This window comes from Triticum dicoccoides, chromosome 6A (genome assembly GCF_002162155.2).
Source record: "Triticum dicoccoides isolate Atlit2015 ecotype Zavitan chromosome 6A, WEW_v2.0, whole genome shotgun sequence".
Lineage (NCBI taxonomy): Eukaryota > Viridiplantae > Streptophyta > Magnoliopsida > Poales > Poaceae > Triticum > Triticum dicoccoides.
The window spans coordinates 133,748,342-133,763,257 of NC_041390.1; positions in this window are offsets into that span (position 1 = coordinate 133,748,342).

Sequence of the window (14,916 nt, forward strand, 5' to 3'; positions counted from 1 at the left end):
GTGTGGGAGAAAATAAGCTTTATACGATCATGTGATATGGAAGAAATAAAAGCGACAGACTGCATAATAAAGGTCCATATCACAAGTGGCAATATAAAGTGACCAGTGCTTGGGTACTGTCCTTCCTTGGATATGCATCCCACTTATGATTAACCCCTATTGCAAGCATCCTCAACTACAACAGAAGTATTAAGGTAAACCTAACCATAGCATGAAACATATGGATCCAAATCAGCCCCTTACGAAGCAACGCATAAACTAGGGTTTAAGCTTCTGTCACTCTAGAAACCCATCATCTACTTGTTACTTCTCAATGCCTCCCTCTAGGCCCAAAAATGGTGAAGTGTCATGTAGTCGACATTCACATGAGACCACTAGAGGGACGACAACATACATCTCATCAAAATATCGAACGAATGACAAATTCACATGACTACTTATAGCAAGACTTCTCCCATGTCCTCGAGAACAAATGTAACTACTCACAAAGCATATTCATGTTCATAATCAGAGGGGTATTAATATGCATAATGGATCTGAACATATGATCTTGCACCAATTAAACCAACTAGCATCAACTACAAGGACTAATCAAAACTACTAGCAAACCACACGTACCAATCTGAGGTTTGGATACAAAGATTGGATACAAGAGATGAAATAGGGTTTGAGAGGAGATGGTGCTGGTGAAGAGGTTGATGGAGATTGACACCCCCCCCCCCGATGAGAGGATCGTTTGTGACGCCCCCGATTCAATCGTACACTAATCATACACGCAAACGTGTACGATCAAGATCAGGGACTCACGGGAAGATATCACAACACAACTCTACAAATAAAATAAGTCATACAAGCATCATATTACAAGCCAGGGGCCTCGAGGGCTCGAATACAAGAGCTCGATCATAGACGAGTCAGTGGAAGCAACAATATCTGAGTACAGACATAGGTTAAACAAGTTTGCCTTAAGAAGGCTAGCACAAACTGGGATACAAATCGAAAGAGGCGCAGGCCTCCTGCCTGGGATCCTCCTAAACTACTCCTGGTCGTCATTAGTGGCCTGCGTGTAGTAGTAGGCACCTCCAGTGTAGTAGGGGTCGTCGTCAACGGTGGCGTCTTGCTCCTGGACTCCAACGTCTGGTCGCAAAAATCGGGTATATAAAGGGGGGAAAGGGGGAACAAAGCAACCATGAGTACTCATCCAAAGTACTCGCAAGCAAGGAGCTACACTACATATGCGTGCATTGGTATCAAATGGAAAAGGGATAGCATATGTGGAATGAACTGCAGAATGCCAGAATAAGAGGGGGATAGCTAGTCCAATCGAAGACTACGCTTCTGGTAACCTCCATCTTGCAGTAGAAGAAGAGAGTAGATGGTAAGTTAACCAAGTATCATCGCATAGCATAATCCTACCCGGCGATCGTCCCCTCGTCGCCCTGTTAGAGAGCGATCACTGGGTTGTATCTGGCACTTGGAAGGGTGTGTTTTATTAAGTATCCGGTTCTAGTTGTCATAAGGTCAAGGTACAACTCCAAGTCATCCTATTACCGAAGATCACGGCTATTCGAATAGATTAACTTCCCTGCAAGGGTGCACCACATTTCCCAACACGCTCGATCCCCTTTGTCCAAACACACTTTCCTGGGTCATGCCCGGCCTCGGAAGATCAACACGTCGCAGCCCTACCTAGGCACAACAAAGAGGTCAGCACGCCAGTCTAAATCCTATGGCGCAGGGGTCTGGGCCCATCGCCCATTTCACACCTACACGTTGTGTACGCGGTCGGCGAGAGACCTAGCCTCCCTTATACAAGAGCAGGCATTCCAGTCCAACCCGGCGCGCGCCGCTCAGTCACTGACATCACGAAGGCTTCGGCTGATACCACGACGTCGAGTGCCCATTACTATTCCTGCGTAGTTGGTTAGTGCGTATAGGCCAATGGCTAGACTAAGATCAAATACCAATATCTCGTTAAGCATGTTATTTTGAAGTAACAGCAGACGCCGACCAGGGCCAGGCCCACCTCTCTCCTAGGTGGTCTCAACCTACCATGTCGCTCCGCCACAAAGTAACTGTTGGGAGCCGTCTGGAACCCAGGCCCACCACTACCTGGGTGGAACCACCTGCCCCTTCAGCCCCCAACAACGGAATCACTTGCGGGTACTCAACGAGCCGACCTGTCTTTAGTCATCACATCTATCATTATATGTATATAAGTATATATCCATGGTCAACTCCCTAGTGATCATGGCCCGATAGTATAGCACGGCAGACGGACAAGAATGTAGGGCCACTGATGATAAACTAGCATCCTATACTAAGCATTTAGGATTACAAGTAAGGTATCAACAGATGTAACAACAATGACCGGCTATGCATCATGATAGGATTAATGGAAAGGAGTAACATGCTACACTACTCTAATGCCAGCATTAAAGAGAAGAGTAGGCGATATCTGGTGATCAAGGGGGGGATTTCCTGGTTGCTCTGGCAAGTAGGGGTCGTCAACAACGTAGTCGGACGGGGCACCAGCAGCGGCGTCAGTTTCGTAGTCTATCGGAGAGAAGAGGGTGTCGGTGTACTAGAGTAGGGGTACCCTAGTATCCCGAACTCGTGCACGGGCAGTTGCAGCGCCCCGCGGCAAGGCTTGCCGGGTGACCGCCAAGACCCTCCGTGGCTCCCTTGAAGACCATTCAAGAACAAAGTACTCAAACCAAGGCCCCGGCAAGAGGAGCTTGCCGGGAAGGCCAACCCAGGCCCCGACAAGAGGATCTTGCCGGGAAGAGACAAGACCCCGGCAAGAGGAGCTTGCCGGGAAGGCCACTCAAGGCATACCAAGAAAGCTTGCCGCGACGCGCCCTGCGTCCCGGCAAGGCCCGGTGAGCGACAAGCTCCCAAACACGACAAGACGACGACCGCGGCAAGGAGCTTGCCGCGGGAAACCCCCATTTCGTGCCCGCGCTCCAGTACACCTGCTAACGTGTCGTTCTAGGACTCTCCCAAGCACACGTGGCAGGAGGCTGTGCAGCTAGGGGTGCGCGGTGGCAAGCGGAGATGAAGAGAAGGCCATCGTGGCAAACGGTGGCGCTCCTAACGGTCACTTTTTGCACTGTTTAGGCAACTCAGACAGGCATTTAATGCCCTTGTCCCCTGCCGTCAGAGTTAGGTAGGGTGCACTGTATCCACAGTAGCGGTAGCTGCACCTACTGCGTCCTTTTCCATTTTTACCCTTCTTGTCTACGTTGCCACCTGTCGGTGACCCCTTGAAAGTATAAAAGGAGGCCCAAGCGCAACGTAGAAGGGGTTCGGCCGGCTCGGCTCATTCGGAAGCACCAGAAACACTCCCATGCTCAGTCTGATAGCGTCCATCGCTCCTGAGCAAGGATTCAATATACACAAACAAGCAGCAGTAGGGTTTTACGCATCCGTGCGGCCCGAAGCTGGGTAAAAACCGCTCGCGTGTACCGCCTCGATCCGCTCTTTGTGCGACCTCCGCCCTCACCGAACCGAAAGGGGACCCCCGGTCCCCATAGGTGTTGGTGGAATCAGCCTCCCCGACATCTCTGGCGCGCCAGGTAGGGGGCGTCAAGATCGTGCGAACCCGATCCGGCGTGCACGCGAGCTAAATCTTCATCGTCTTCACCGACACGCCACCGAAGAAGAAGGCTTCGGGGGCAACAGCCCCGTCTGCGTCGCTTCCACCACCTCCGGAGCAGGCGGATGGTGGAGTGGACGCCGGCGGAAGAATGGACATCGACGAGGGTTCCCACAGCGCTGCCAAGTCCAAGGACAAGGCCGCGCAGACCTCGGCGTCCATACGCCCACCGCGCCCATCTCAGGAAGGGCGGGACCAGCAGCGTCATAGTGTTCGCAGCACCATACGTCCGCTGGCCCAAGATCAAGCTGGTGGTTCGCGTGGCGTTCAAGACCAGCATGCACGCCAGCATGCTGGCCCCAGCGAGGTGCGGTCGCCTGGACGGGACACTGCTCCTTCTAACTTGGTTAGGAGTCCGAGCATGTCCCGCTCCTCGCACCGTTCACTCTGCCGCCCATCACGCTGGCGGAAGCCTTGGCGCGGGCCCAGCTACTCCTGGATTACCCTCCGACGGCGGACAAGACCGACGAATGGAGGGCCACTATTCAGAGCCTCATCGGCTTCGCCAACGGCGACACTGCGCGGCAACCAAGCACCTCGCTGCCAAGGCAGGACAGCCGGACGCGAGCCGATGGCAACAAGACCGGGGGAGGTGCGACTTCCATGCACTCTCCACTACGAAGGCCAAAGTCGCCGACTCGCCGGGTCCACCCCGACAGCGGCTCCACCGCGTCGTCGGACCCACGAGCTCGTCGCGACCAGTGCCAAGTTCTTCATGAACGACAACAAGAAGACGCTCGAACCCGTATTGAGCGCCGAAGAGAAGCGCGACGTCAATCCGACAAGCGCGTTGGGCCCTCTGTTGACATGTATGCGCCAGGGGAACCAGGCGATCTGCCGTACGCGGTAGGTTGTCCTGCGTTCACCCGTGAGCTGCGGCAAGTCCAATGGCCCAGCACAAAGAATTTCAAACCAGACGTACCAGAGAAGTACGACGGCAAGACGCATCCGTCGGAGTTTCTCAGCATCTACACCATCGCGGTGCAGGCTGCCGGGGGACGGGACGACAAGATCCTTGCCAACTACTTCCCGCTGGTACTCAAGCCCAATGTCAGATCCTGGCTCATGCACTTGCCGGACAACTCCATATCCTCCTGGGCTGATCTGTGCCATCAGTTTGTCGGCGCCTTTACAGGCGGCCACAAGCCACATGGCCAAGAAAGCGATCTTCATCTGCTCGCCCAGAAGGAAGGAGAGCCACTGCGCAAGTACATTCAGAGACTCAGCCGTGTACAGCACAACATCCCAGACGTCCACCCCGCCGCGATCATCAGCGCGTTCCATCAGAACGTGCGAAACCGAAGGATGAGGGAGGAGATGGTGATGTGTAAGATCAGAGACGTCAGCGAGCTTTACGCCCTGGCCGACAAGTGTGCACGCGCTGAAGAGGGGAGGAGGCTCCCCGAAGAGGATACAGGAGCAGGAGGATCTGACAGTGAGGATGCCGCCCCGACAAGGAAAGGCCGGCGGCGGAACAACGGAAGGAAAAAGGGCAAGGAAGTGCTAGCTGTCGAGCAGACCGGCAACGGAGGTGGCGCCAAGGAAGCTAAAGCTGGTGGCTCCGACTAGGAGGCCCAGCCTGTGGCGGCCACCGACAAGCAGGACGGCTCCGGCAAGCAGTATTGTAAGATCCACCGCACCAGGGGTCACGATCTCCAGAATTGCAAGAAGGTTGAGCAGCTCGTTGAGCTACAGAAAGCTGAGTACGAGCGGCGCGACAAGGAGAAGGCCCAGGAAGGAACAGGTGGATCCGGCAAGAAACGCCCCGGCCGGGGAGGACGCCGCGGCAAGGCCAAGCAGCGGCAAGGAGACAGACCTCCCCGCGGCCGCGACAAGGATGAAGATGACGATGATGACGAAGATATGGATGATGACGAGGCCGACGAGCAGGAATTTCAGAAAGCCACAGAGGTCCTGTGCGTTGACGGTGGTGCTTCTCTGCATACTTCGCACCGCCAACTCAAGCAGTGGATGCGGGAAGTGAATGCAGCAGAGCCATCCTTAGAGTCACGCAAGTCTCTGAAATGGTCCAGCACGCCTATCATCTTCGACATTGAGGATCACCCTGATCGCGTAACTGCGGTCGGGTGCTTGCCGATGTTGGTTTCACCAACTATCCGCAACCTCAAGGTCACGAAGATGCTAGTTGACGAAGGGGCCGGCTTGAATCTGATCTCCTCCGCGGTCCTTCAGAAACTCCAGATCCCTGACAGCGAGCTCGAGGAGACCGGCACATTCCAAGGAATCAGCCCGGGAAGAAGCAAGCCGAAGGGAAAGATCGCGCTGCCGGTCACATTTGGCAGCGAGATGAACTTCAGAACTGAGAGGGTCACATTTGACGTTGCCGATTTTCCATTACCCTACAATGGGATCCTTGGCCGTCCAGCGCTCGCCAAGTTTATGGCAGCCTCTCACTATGCATACAACATGCTCAAGAAGCTAGGTCCGATAAGTGTCATCTCTGTCCCCGGCGACAAGAAGGATGCCCTTATCTGCGCCGACAAAATCTACCGGGAAGCAGCAGCCGCAGCTGATCACAACATACTTGCCGCTGAAGCTCCCAGGGGGAAGAAGAAGACAAAGTCCGGCAAGAGCTCTGATGCCCACTCCGGCAAGCGCACCTCTTCGGAGTGCTGCGCTACCGTCGAGGACGCACCATCGAGCTCCACCAGCAAGTGCAAGAAGACGATGGCAGCTCCACCTGAGACCAAGAAGGTGTCCGCCAAGGAGGATGGCACTGGTGGTACCTTCACCATCAGTGCCACGCTTGACCCCAAATAGGAAAGCGTGCTCGTTGCTTTCCTGCGGGCGAATGTCGACGTGTTTGCATGGCAACCGTCTGATATCCCCGGTGTTCCCAGGAAAGTAATCGAGCACCACCTTGCCGTCTGTCCTCATGCGCGGCCCGTCAAGCAGAGAGTCAGGAAGCAAGCGGTGGAGCGCTAAGAGTTCATTGCAGAAGAGATCAGGAAATTGGAAGCAGCAGGCCTTGTCAGAGGAGTGCTCCATCCCACGTGGTTGGCCAATCCTGTAGTCGTGCGCAAGGCGAAGGGAAATGGAGGCTTTGTATAGACTTCACTGATGTCAATAAAGCTTGTCCCAAAGATCCATTTCCCTTGCCGCGCATTGACCAGATTGTTGACTCCACAGCTGGATGTGATTTGCTTTCATTTCTTGATGCATACTCAGGATACCATCAGATCTTCATGGCAGAAGAAGATGAGGAAAAAACCGCATTTATCACCCCTTGCGGCACATACTGTTTTATACGGATGCCCTTTGGGTTGAAGAATGCTGGTTCAACATTTGCAAGGGTAGTCCATGTCGCTTTTGAGACACAGATACACAGAAATGTGGAAGCCTACATGGATGATATAGTGGTCAAGAGCAAGGACAAGGCTACCCTGATCCAAGATTTAGAAGAAACTTTTGCAAATCTGCGCAAGATCAACCTCAAGCTCAACCCCGAGAAGTGCGTGTTTGGAGTCCCTTCCGGCAAGCTTCTCGGGTTCTTTGTGTCTCAGCGGGGAATTGAAGCCAACCCCGACAAGATCAAGGCCATCGAGCAGATTGAAGCACCGAAGCGCGTCAAGGATGTGCAAAGGCTTGCCGGATGCGTGGCTGCTCTCAGCAGGTTTATCTCTAAGTCCGCAGAGCGCGCCTTGCCGTTTTTCAAAATATTGAAAAAGGCAGGTCCAATGAAATGGACTCCGGAAGCGGAGGATGCGCTGCAGGACTTAAAGAGGTACCTGTCCTCCACTCCAACACTTGTCGCACCTAAGCCACAAGAGAAGTTGCTGTTGTACCTAGCGGCAACCAATCAAGTGGTTAGTGCTGCGTTAGTAGCGGAGAGGGAGGCGGATGATGAGCCAGCAACCGCGACAAGTGAATCCAGCGACAAGCAGGGGGCTTCTCCGACAAGCTCTGGCCCCGACAAAGTTGAGTCTGCGCAGACGTGCAAGGAGGTGCAGAAGAAGATGGTGCAGCGCCCAGTTTACTTTGTCAGCTCCCTTCTCCAGGGGGCTAGGTCGAGGTACTCTGGTGTACAAAAATTGCTTTTCGGCCTCCTCATGGCCTCGAGAAAGCTGCGCCATTACTTCCTGGCACACGAGATCACAGTTGTCACTCGCTTTCCGCTGAAGAGGATACTGCAGAATCCAGAAGCAACAGGCAGGATTGTCGAGTGGGCATTGGAACTGTCAAGCTTTGGCCTCAAGTTTGAGAGCACTGCAACGATCCAAAGCAGGGCATTGGCAGAGTTCATAGCAGAGTGGACGCCAACCCCAGACGAAGAAATTCCAGAGACGAGCATCCCCGTCAAGGAGACAAGCAAAGAGTGGCTGATGTACTTTGATGGTGCCTTCTCGCTGCAAGGCGCCGGTGCTGGCGTGCTGCTTATCGCACCCACCGGAGAGCACCTCAAGTACGTAGTCCAGATGCACTTTCCCAAGGAGCAAGCAATGAACAATACTGCAGAGTACGAGGGTTTGCTTGCCGGCCTCAGAATCGCAGCCGACCTTGGGATTAAGAAACTCATTGTAAGGGGTGACTCGCAGCTTGTCATCCGCCAAGTGAACAAGAACTACCAGAGTCCATTGATGGAAGCTTATGTTGATGAAGTGAGAAAGCTAGAAGCACACTTTGACGGCCTGCAAATGGAACACGTTCCACGAGCTCAGGACGACATTGCTGATGGCCTGTCAAAGTGCGCAGCACTAAAGTTACCTGTGGAACCAGGGATCTTCATGCTCAAGCTGACTCAACCATCCGTGACACCATCAACTGGACAGAATAAGAAGAGGAAGTTGATTTTTGGTGACTACTTTCCGGCAGAGCTTCCCGAAGCCGCCGCCAAGAAGGTCCCCAAGATCGACGCCAAGAGTGTTGAGGAGCAGTCTGCTCCGGCGAACCTCTTGGTTTGTTCCGTTGAAGCAAACGCTCCCGACAAGTTTTGCTCCGGCAAGCTTGCCGGGGAATATCACGCTCCGGCCGAACCACAGGTTCTTGCCGTAGAAGCGGATGTTCCCGCAGCAATAGATACGCCTTTAGTCCTTGTTGTCGAGCCACAAGCTCCAGCATGGGCGCAGCAGATTGTCCATTTCCTTCAGACAGGAGAGCTTCCCGAAGAGCAAGAAGAAGCAGAAAGAGTAGCCCGGCAGTCAAATATGTACAAGTTTGTCGACAACACACTATACAGAATAAGACTCAACGGTGTGAAATTGAAGTGCATTCGCCGGGAAGATGGACAACAGCTGTTGGCAGAGATACATGGAGGCATATGTGGTCACCACATTGGCGCAAGAGCGCTTGTTGGCAAAGCATTCCGACAAGGCTTCTTCTGGCCGACAGCCCTCCAGGATGCAACTGCACAAGTAACCAAGTGTGAAGCGTGCCAGTTCCATTCCAAGCAGATACACCAGCCAGCTCAAGCTCTCCAGACGATCCCTTTATCCTGGCCATTTTTGGTCTGGGGGCTCGACATCCTCGGCCCCTTCCCCCGAGCTGTCGGGGGCTTTGAGTTCTTGTACATTGCAATCGACAAGTTCGCAAAGTGGCCGGAAGTGGAACCAGTGAGGAAGGTGACAGCACAGTCAGCAGTCAAATTCTTCAGGTCGATTGTTTGCCGTTTCGGGGTTCCTAACAGGATCATCACTGACAACGGCACGCAATTTACGAGCCGCACCTTCATGCAGTATGTCCAAGATCTTGGCGCCAAGGTCTGCTTCGCTTCTGTTGCTCACCCGAGAAGCAACGGTCAAGCGGAGAGGGCAAATGCTGAAGTGCTGCGAGGCCTCAAGACCAGAACTTTCGACAGGCTGCACAAGTGCGGAAGAAACTGGATCGAGGAGCTGCCGGTGGTTCTTTGGTCGATCAGGACGATGCCAAATCGAGCCACTGGCCAGACACCCTTTGCTCTAGTCTATGGAGCAGAGGCAGTTCTCCCCATGGAACTCATTTACGGGTCACCTCGAGTGCTCGCTTATGCTGAGCTCGAGCAAGAGCAGCTGCGACAAGATGACGCGCTGCTCCTTGAGGAAGACCGTCTCCAGGCTGCTGTGCGAGCCGCTCGCTACCAGCAAGCTTTGCGTCGCTACCATAGCCGCAAAGTTAAATCCAGGAGCTTCGAGGAAGGCGACCTTGTTCTTCGGCGCGTTCAGTCCGCCAAGAATTCCAACAAATTGACGCCGAAGTGGGAAGGCCCTTATCGGGTGAAACGAGTCACTAGGCCCGGCGCTGTCCGCCTTGAGACCGAAGATGGCACTCCGGTGAGCAACTCCTGGAACATTGAACATCTTCGTAAGTTTTACCCGTAAGGCGCGGTTGCCGGAAGCTTTTCCGGCAACCACCTTTTGTACAAGTCTTGCCGCTGTTGCATGTAATCCTTTGTACAAAGCCGGGCGCAGACCCCGTGCACCAGTAAAGCTCATGTGCCCCGCACATCTTCTCAGTTTTTTATGCTATAGTCCTTTTTCGCATATGTTATCTGACACTTTGTGCAGCACTAGACCCCGGTAAGCAATAACAAGCCCAAGGCTCCATATCATTACTTTATTTCTCTGTTTCTTTCTCAAAAGAAGGAAGGTTCCCTCGCCCACAAGGTTTACCGGGGGGGAAGGAGAAGATAATGGTGTGGACCAGGCCGTTCAAGAAAGTTTCTCCTTGCCGGGAAGCAGACGACAAAAAAGCTAAGTTGCTAAAGCTTGAGCAATCAGTTTTTTAAGTTTTTGAGTTATTTTCCTTGAACAACCATGCTTTGTATGGAAAACCTGTGCGCGAAGGAACCAACTCGTGGCTAGTTGCGCCTTTACTTTGTTTCGAGTCGGCTCAACAGCTTAAGTGAGCTGCTAGCGCCCTTACTTTGCTTCGAGTCCGCTCAGCAACTTAAGTGAGCCGCTAGCGCCCTTACTTTGTTTCGAGTCCGCTCAACAACTTAAGTGAGCTGCAACTAGTTGCGACAAGGTTGCTTGTCGGTAGCGACCCCGCCAGCAGGCTGCTGAAGTTCCACACTCGGCGCTCGCGGCAAGGGTACCTGCGCCGGCAAGTTTCCCTAGAAAGCGTAGGGCAGAACCATACAAAGCCAAGAGTCAAGTAAAGGAAGTAACACAACAATTTTTTGCCTAAGATAGAGTTATATTACAAAAATAACTTGTCGCGCCTCTAATAAAGTGTTCCCATGACATGACTGGCAGCGACAAGAGAAGAAGAAAACGGACGGCACCTGGGCCCCGGTGAGCCAGTATCGCTGGGGGCTGCGAGTGCCAAGAATCGTCCATGGCAAACCAGAGTTGCCGGGGGCTGCAATATCAGATAAGTCTTTCATCCCTCATCATGCATCCTCTTATGGACTAGGGAATGCAAAACCGCGTTTCTTCTCGAAAACTGCCGTGCTCCCTCAACTCTAGGCCCTGGGGCTCGTTCCCAGGACCAAGTTTGGTCGTAGTCGTGGCAGCAAAGGGATGAAACGAGGAGACCGCACCCACCTCGTTCCCGCCTCCGTCAAAGGCGTAAGAAAGGTCGAGCGACGTGGGAAGGCGGCAGGGCCTGTTGCCGGGGGATGAAATGTCTGTCCGAGGGATACCAAGGATTTGCTCCTTGGCGTGGGTTCAACTTGCGAGACAAATAACCCGGCAAGCATCCCCTTTTCATTAAAAAACATCCCACTTAGGTACAGTCCATAGAGGATGAAAAACATGAAAGAGAGGATTACAAGTTCTAGATACAGCTAAGGCCCGAAGGCTTACAAATTAAAAAAGATAAGATGCCCGTAATCCCTTTCCTGTCCCTCTATTTAGGAGGCAGGTCAAGGAGGCGAAAAGGGCAAAAGGAGCGCCTAGGCGAGCTACGGGTGCCAGAAGACACCAAGAGAACATCCCGGGGGCCGTCCGAAGGCTGGACGGCGATGGCGGCGCCGGAAGCGGGGCTCGAAGACGGGGCGGCAGGACGTCAGCACGCTGTCGAGGGCACCACGCCCTCGTACTCCGATCTGACGGCCTTGTCGCCAGCCCTCTTCCCCTTCCGCAGCCTCCCTACGCCAGCCGCCCAAGGAGACGACCCCGGGGAGTTCAAGGAGCCGGCGACATGGATGATGGGGCCGCCGGTGCCGCGCGAAGCGGCACCCGACGCCTAGTCGGACCCGCCACCCCGCCACCCGCTACCCTCGTCATCGCTGTCGCTCTCCTCCTCGTCACTCTCGCTCGAGGAGGAGCCTTCGTTGTCGGAGGAGCTGTCCACGCAGCACTTCGCCCGAGTGCCGAAGCACCCGAAGACCTTGACGGAGAGGAGATCGCCCTCCATCAACTTAAAATGGAGGGTAAACCCCTCCATCAAGCTATGGATGCGGGCGAACGTCTTCCACCCTCGATCAAGATACATCACATTAGGGGCTGGGAATACAATGCGGACTCGCGTGCCGCTGATCCCACAGCCCCTCATGTGCAGTCTCAGTGTCTCGGGCGGGTCCAACTCCATCGCGCTCGCAAACGGAGCTGGAAGCCGGAGGCGACGACGAGGCGCCCGGCGCAGCTTGACGAAGAACTCGCAAGGGTCGTCCCCTATATGGACCGCCGTGGGGGGAGGAGCCGCCGGCGGAGGTGAAGCTGGCGCGCCGCCCCGCCCGCCTCTTCCTCGAGCGCCTCGACTTCGTCCTCGACCTCGCCCCCTCCCTCTTCCCCTTATGGTTGGCTCTGCCACCACGGGCGCGGGAGAGGGAGAGATGCGCTGTCTGGCGGCGACCCTCGCCACCACCGATGAAGGCCCCGGGTTCCCTTTCTCCATGGCGAATGAGAGAAAGGGGAGCTGAAGCCGAAGAAAGGAGGAGATGAGAGAGTGCGGGTTTCTGTGCTCCCCTCCTGCTCTTTATAAAGGAGCGAGGTGGGGGCTCGGCCGCCCCGCTCAGCGAATCAAGGCACGGGAAGAGCAGGGAGTCAAGGCCAAACCGCTGCCTCTGCTCGCGACGGCCCAGTTTCCCACTTCCACCGTCCGCGACCCCAAGCGCATGGGAGCCGCGTGGCGGAGATGCAGAACCAAGGCGACGGATGAGGCGGTATCGCTCCACCCCGTGATCGCGGGGAGTGGACGTCCCGAAAACCGCGCACCGGCCCCGTCCAGTAAATGCACCACGCCCCCATGCCTACCTCCGTTTAGGGAGGAGGGCGTGAACCATCCCCATCATCGTGGCCTGACGCATGCTCGAGGGGCTTAGCCCCATGCATGCCGCCCGCGTCACCCACGACGCCGCGTTTGACGCATGCCGTTCTGGGCGTGCACGGTGGGAGCGGAGAGATATGCGGCGTGACCTAGGCAGCGCGTGCCCGTACACTGTTTTGGGCCTGGCCCAACAGCGCTCGGCACCGTGTATGGCCCAGGCCCGGGGGCTCCTGTCGGTGTACTAGAGTAGGGGTACCCTAGTATCCCGAACTCGTGCACGGGCAGTTGCAGCGCCCCGCGGCAAGGCTTGCCGGGTGACCGCCAAGACCCTCCGTGGCTCCCTTGAAGACCATTCAAGAACAAAGTACTCAAACCAAGGCCCCGGCAAGAGGAGCTTGCCGGGAAGGCCAACCCAGGCCCCGACAAGAGGATCTTGCCGGGAAGAGACAAGACCCCGGCAAGAGGAGCTTGCCGGGAAGGCCACTCAAGGCATACCAAGAAAGCTTTCCGCGACGCGCCCTGCGTCCCGGCAAGGCCCGGTGAGCGACAAGCTCCCAAACACGACAAGACGACGACCGCGGCAAGGAGCTTGCCGTGGGAAACCCCCACTTCGTGCCCGCGCTCCAGCACACCTGCTAACGTGTCGTTCTAGGACTCTCCCAAGCACACGTGGCAGGAGGCTGTGCAGCTAGGGGTGCGCGGTGGCAAGCGGAGATGAAGAGAAGGCCATCGTGGCAAACGGTGGCGCTCCTAACGGTCACTTTTTGCACTGTTTAGGCAACTCAGACAGGCATTTAATGCCCTTGTCCCCTGCCGTCAGAGTTAGGTAGGGTGCACTGTATCCACAGTAGCGGTAGCTGCACCTACCGTGTCCTTTTCCATTTTTACCCTTCTTGTCTACGTTGCCACCTGTCGGTGACCCCTTGAAAGTATAAAAGGAGGCCCAAGCACAACGTAGAAGGGGTTCGGCCGGCTCGGCTCATTCGGAAGCACCAGAAACACTCCCACGCTCAGTCTGATAGCGTCCATCGCTCCTGAGCAAGGATTCAATATACACAAACAAGCAGCAGTAGGGTTTTACGCATCCGTGCGGCCCGAAGCTGGGTAAAAACCGCTCGCTGTACCGCCTCGATCCGCTCTTTGTGCGACCTCCGCCCTCACCGAACCGAAAGGGGACCCCCGGTCCCCATAGGTGTTGGTGGAATCAGCCTCCCCGACAGAGGGGGAAGAAACAATGAATATAATGCAAACAGATGCATAGTGATGCATGACATGACATGTAGCGGTGCTAGGGGTGCCCTAACGCGGTATGAGGTGGTACCGGTGAAGGGGGGGACATCCGGGAAAATATCCTCGGTGTTTCATGTTTTCGGACAAATGAATCGGAGGGGGAAAGTTGCGTGTTCGCTATGCTAGGTATGCGTGGCGGACGAACGGGCTGCGTATCCGGATTCGTCTCATCGTTCTGAGCAACTTTCATGTACAAAGTTTTTCCATCCGAGCTACGGTTTATTTTATATTGATTTTAAAACATTTAAATCATTTTTAGCATTTATTTAATTATTTTAATTCAACATTATCCAGATCAGTGCATGCTGACGTCAGCATGACGTCAGCAGTCAATAGAGGTGTTGACTGGTTAAACTAACGTGTGGGACCCACCTGTCATACCCTATTTAGGTTAATTAGGATTTAGCTAATCTAATTATTGTTTAATTAAACTAACTAGTTAATTAGATTAATTAAACATGATTAATTAACTTAATTAATTAATTGTTTTAATTATCATTTATTTATTTATTTTAATTCTGTTTTTAACGTTCTTAGGGGGCGTGGGCCCTGGCTGTCATAGGGCCAGGGGCCAAACGGGCGTGGGTGCTAGCGGGCGTCGGGTCTCGGGCGTCGCCCGAGCGAGGGGAAGCGAGGCGAGGCTACTGGCAAACGTCGGTGAGGAGCACGGCGCAGTCGGCGAGGGGAGCGGCACGGCGCGCGGCCGGACGGGGAGGTGTAAGGCGGAGGCCATGGCAGAGCTGGGCGGCGCGCGGGCGGCGGAGCAAGGCGGCGGGGGCCGCGAGCAGCGAGCGGTGGCGCAGAGCAGCAACGCGGTTGGG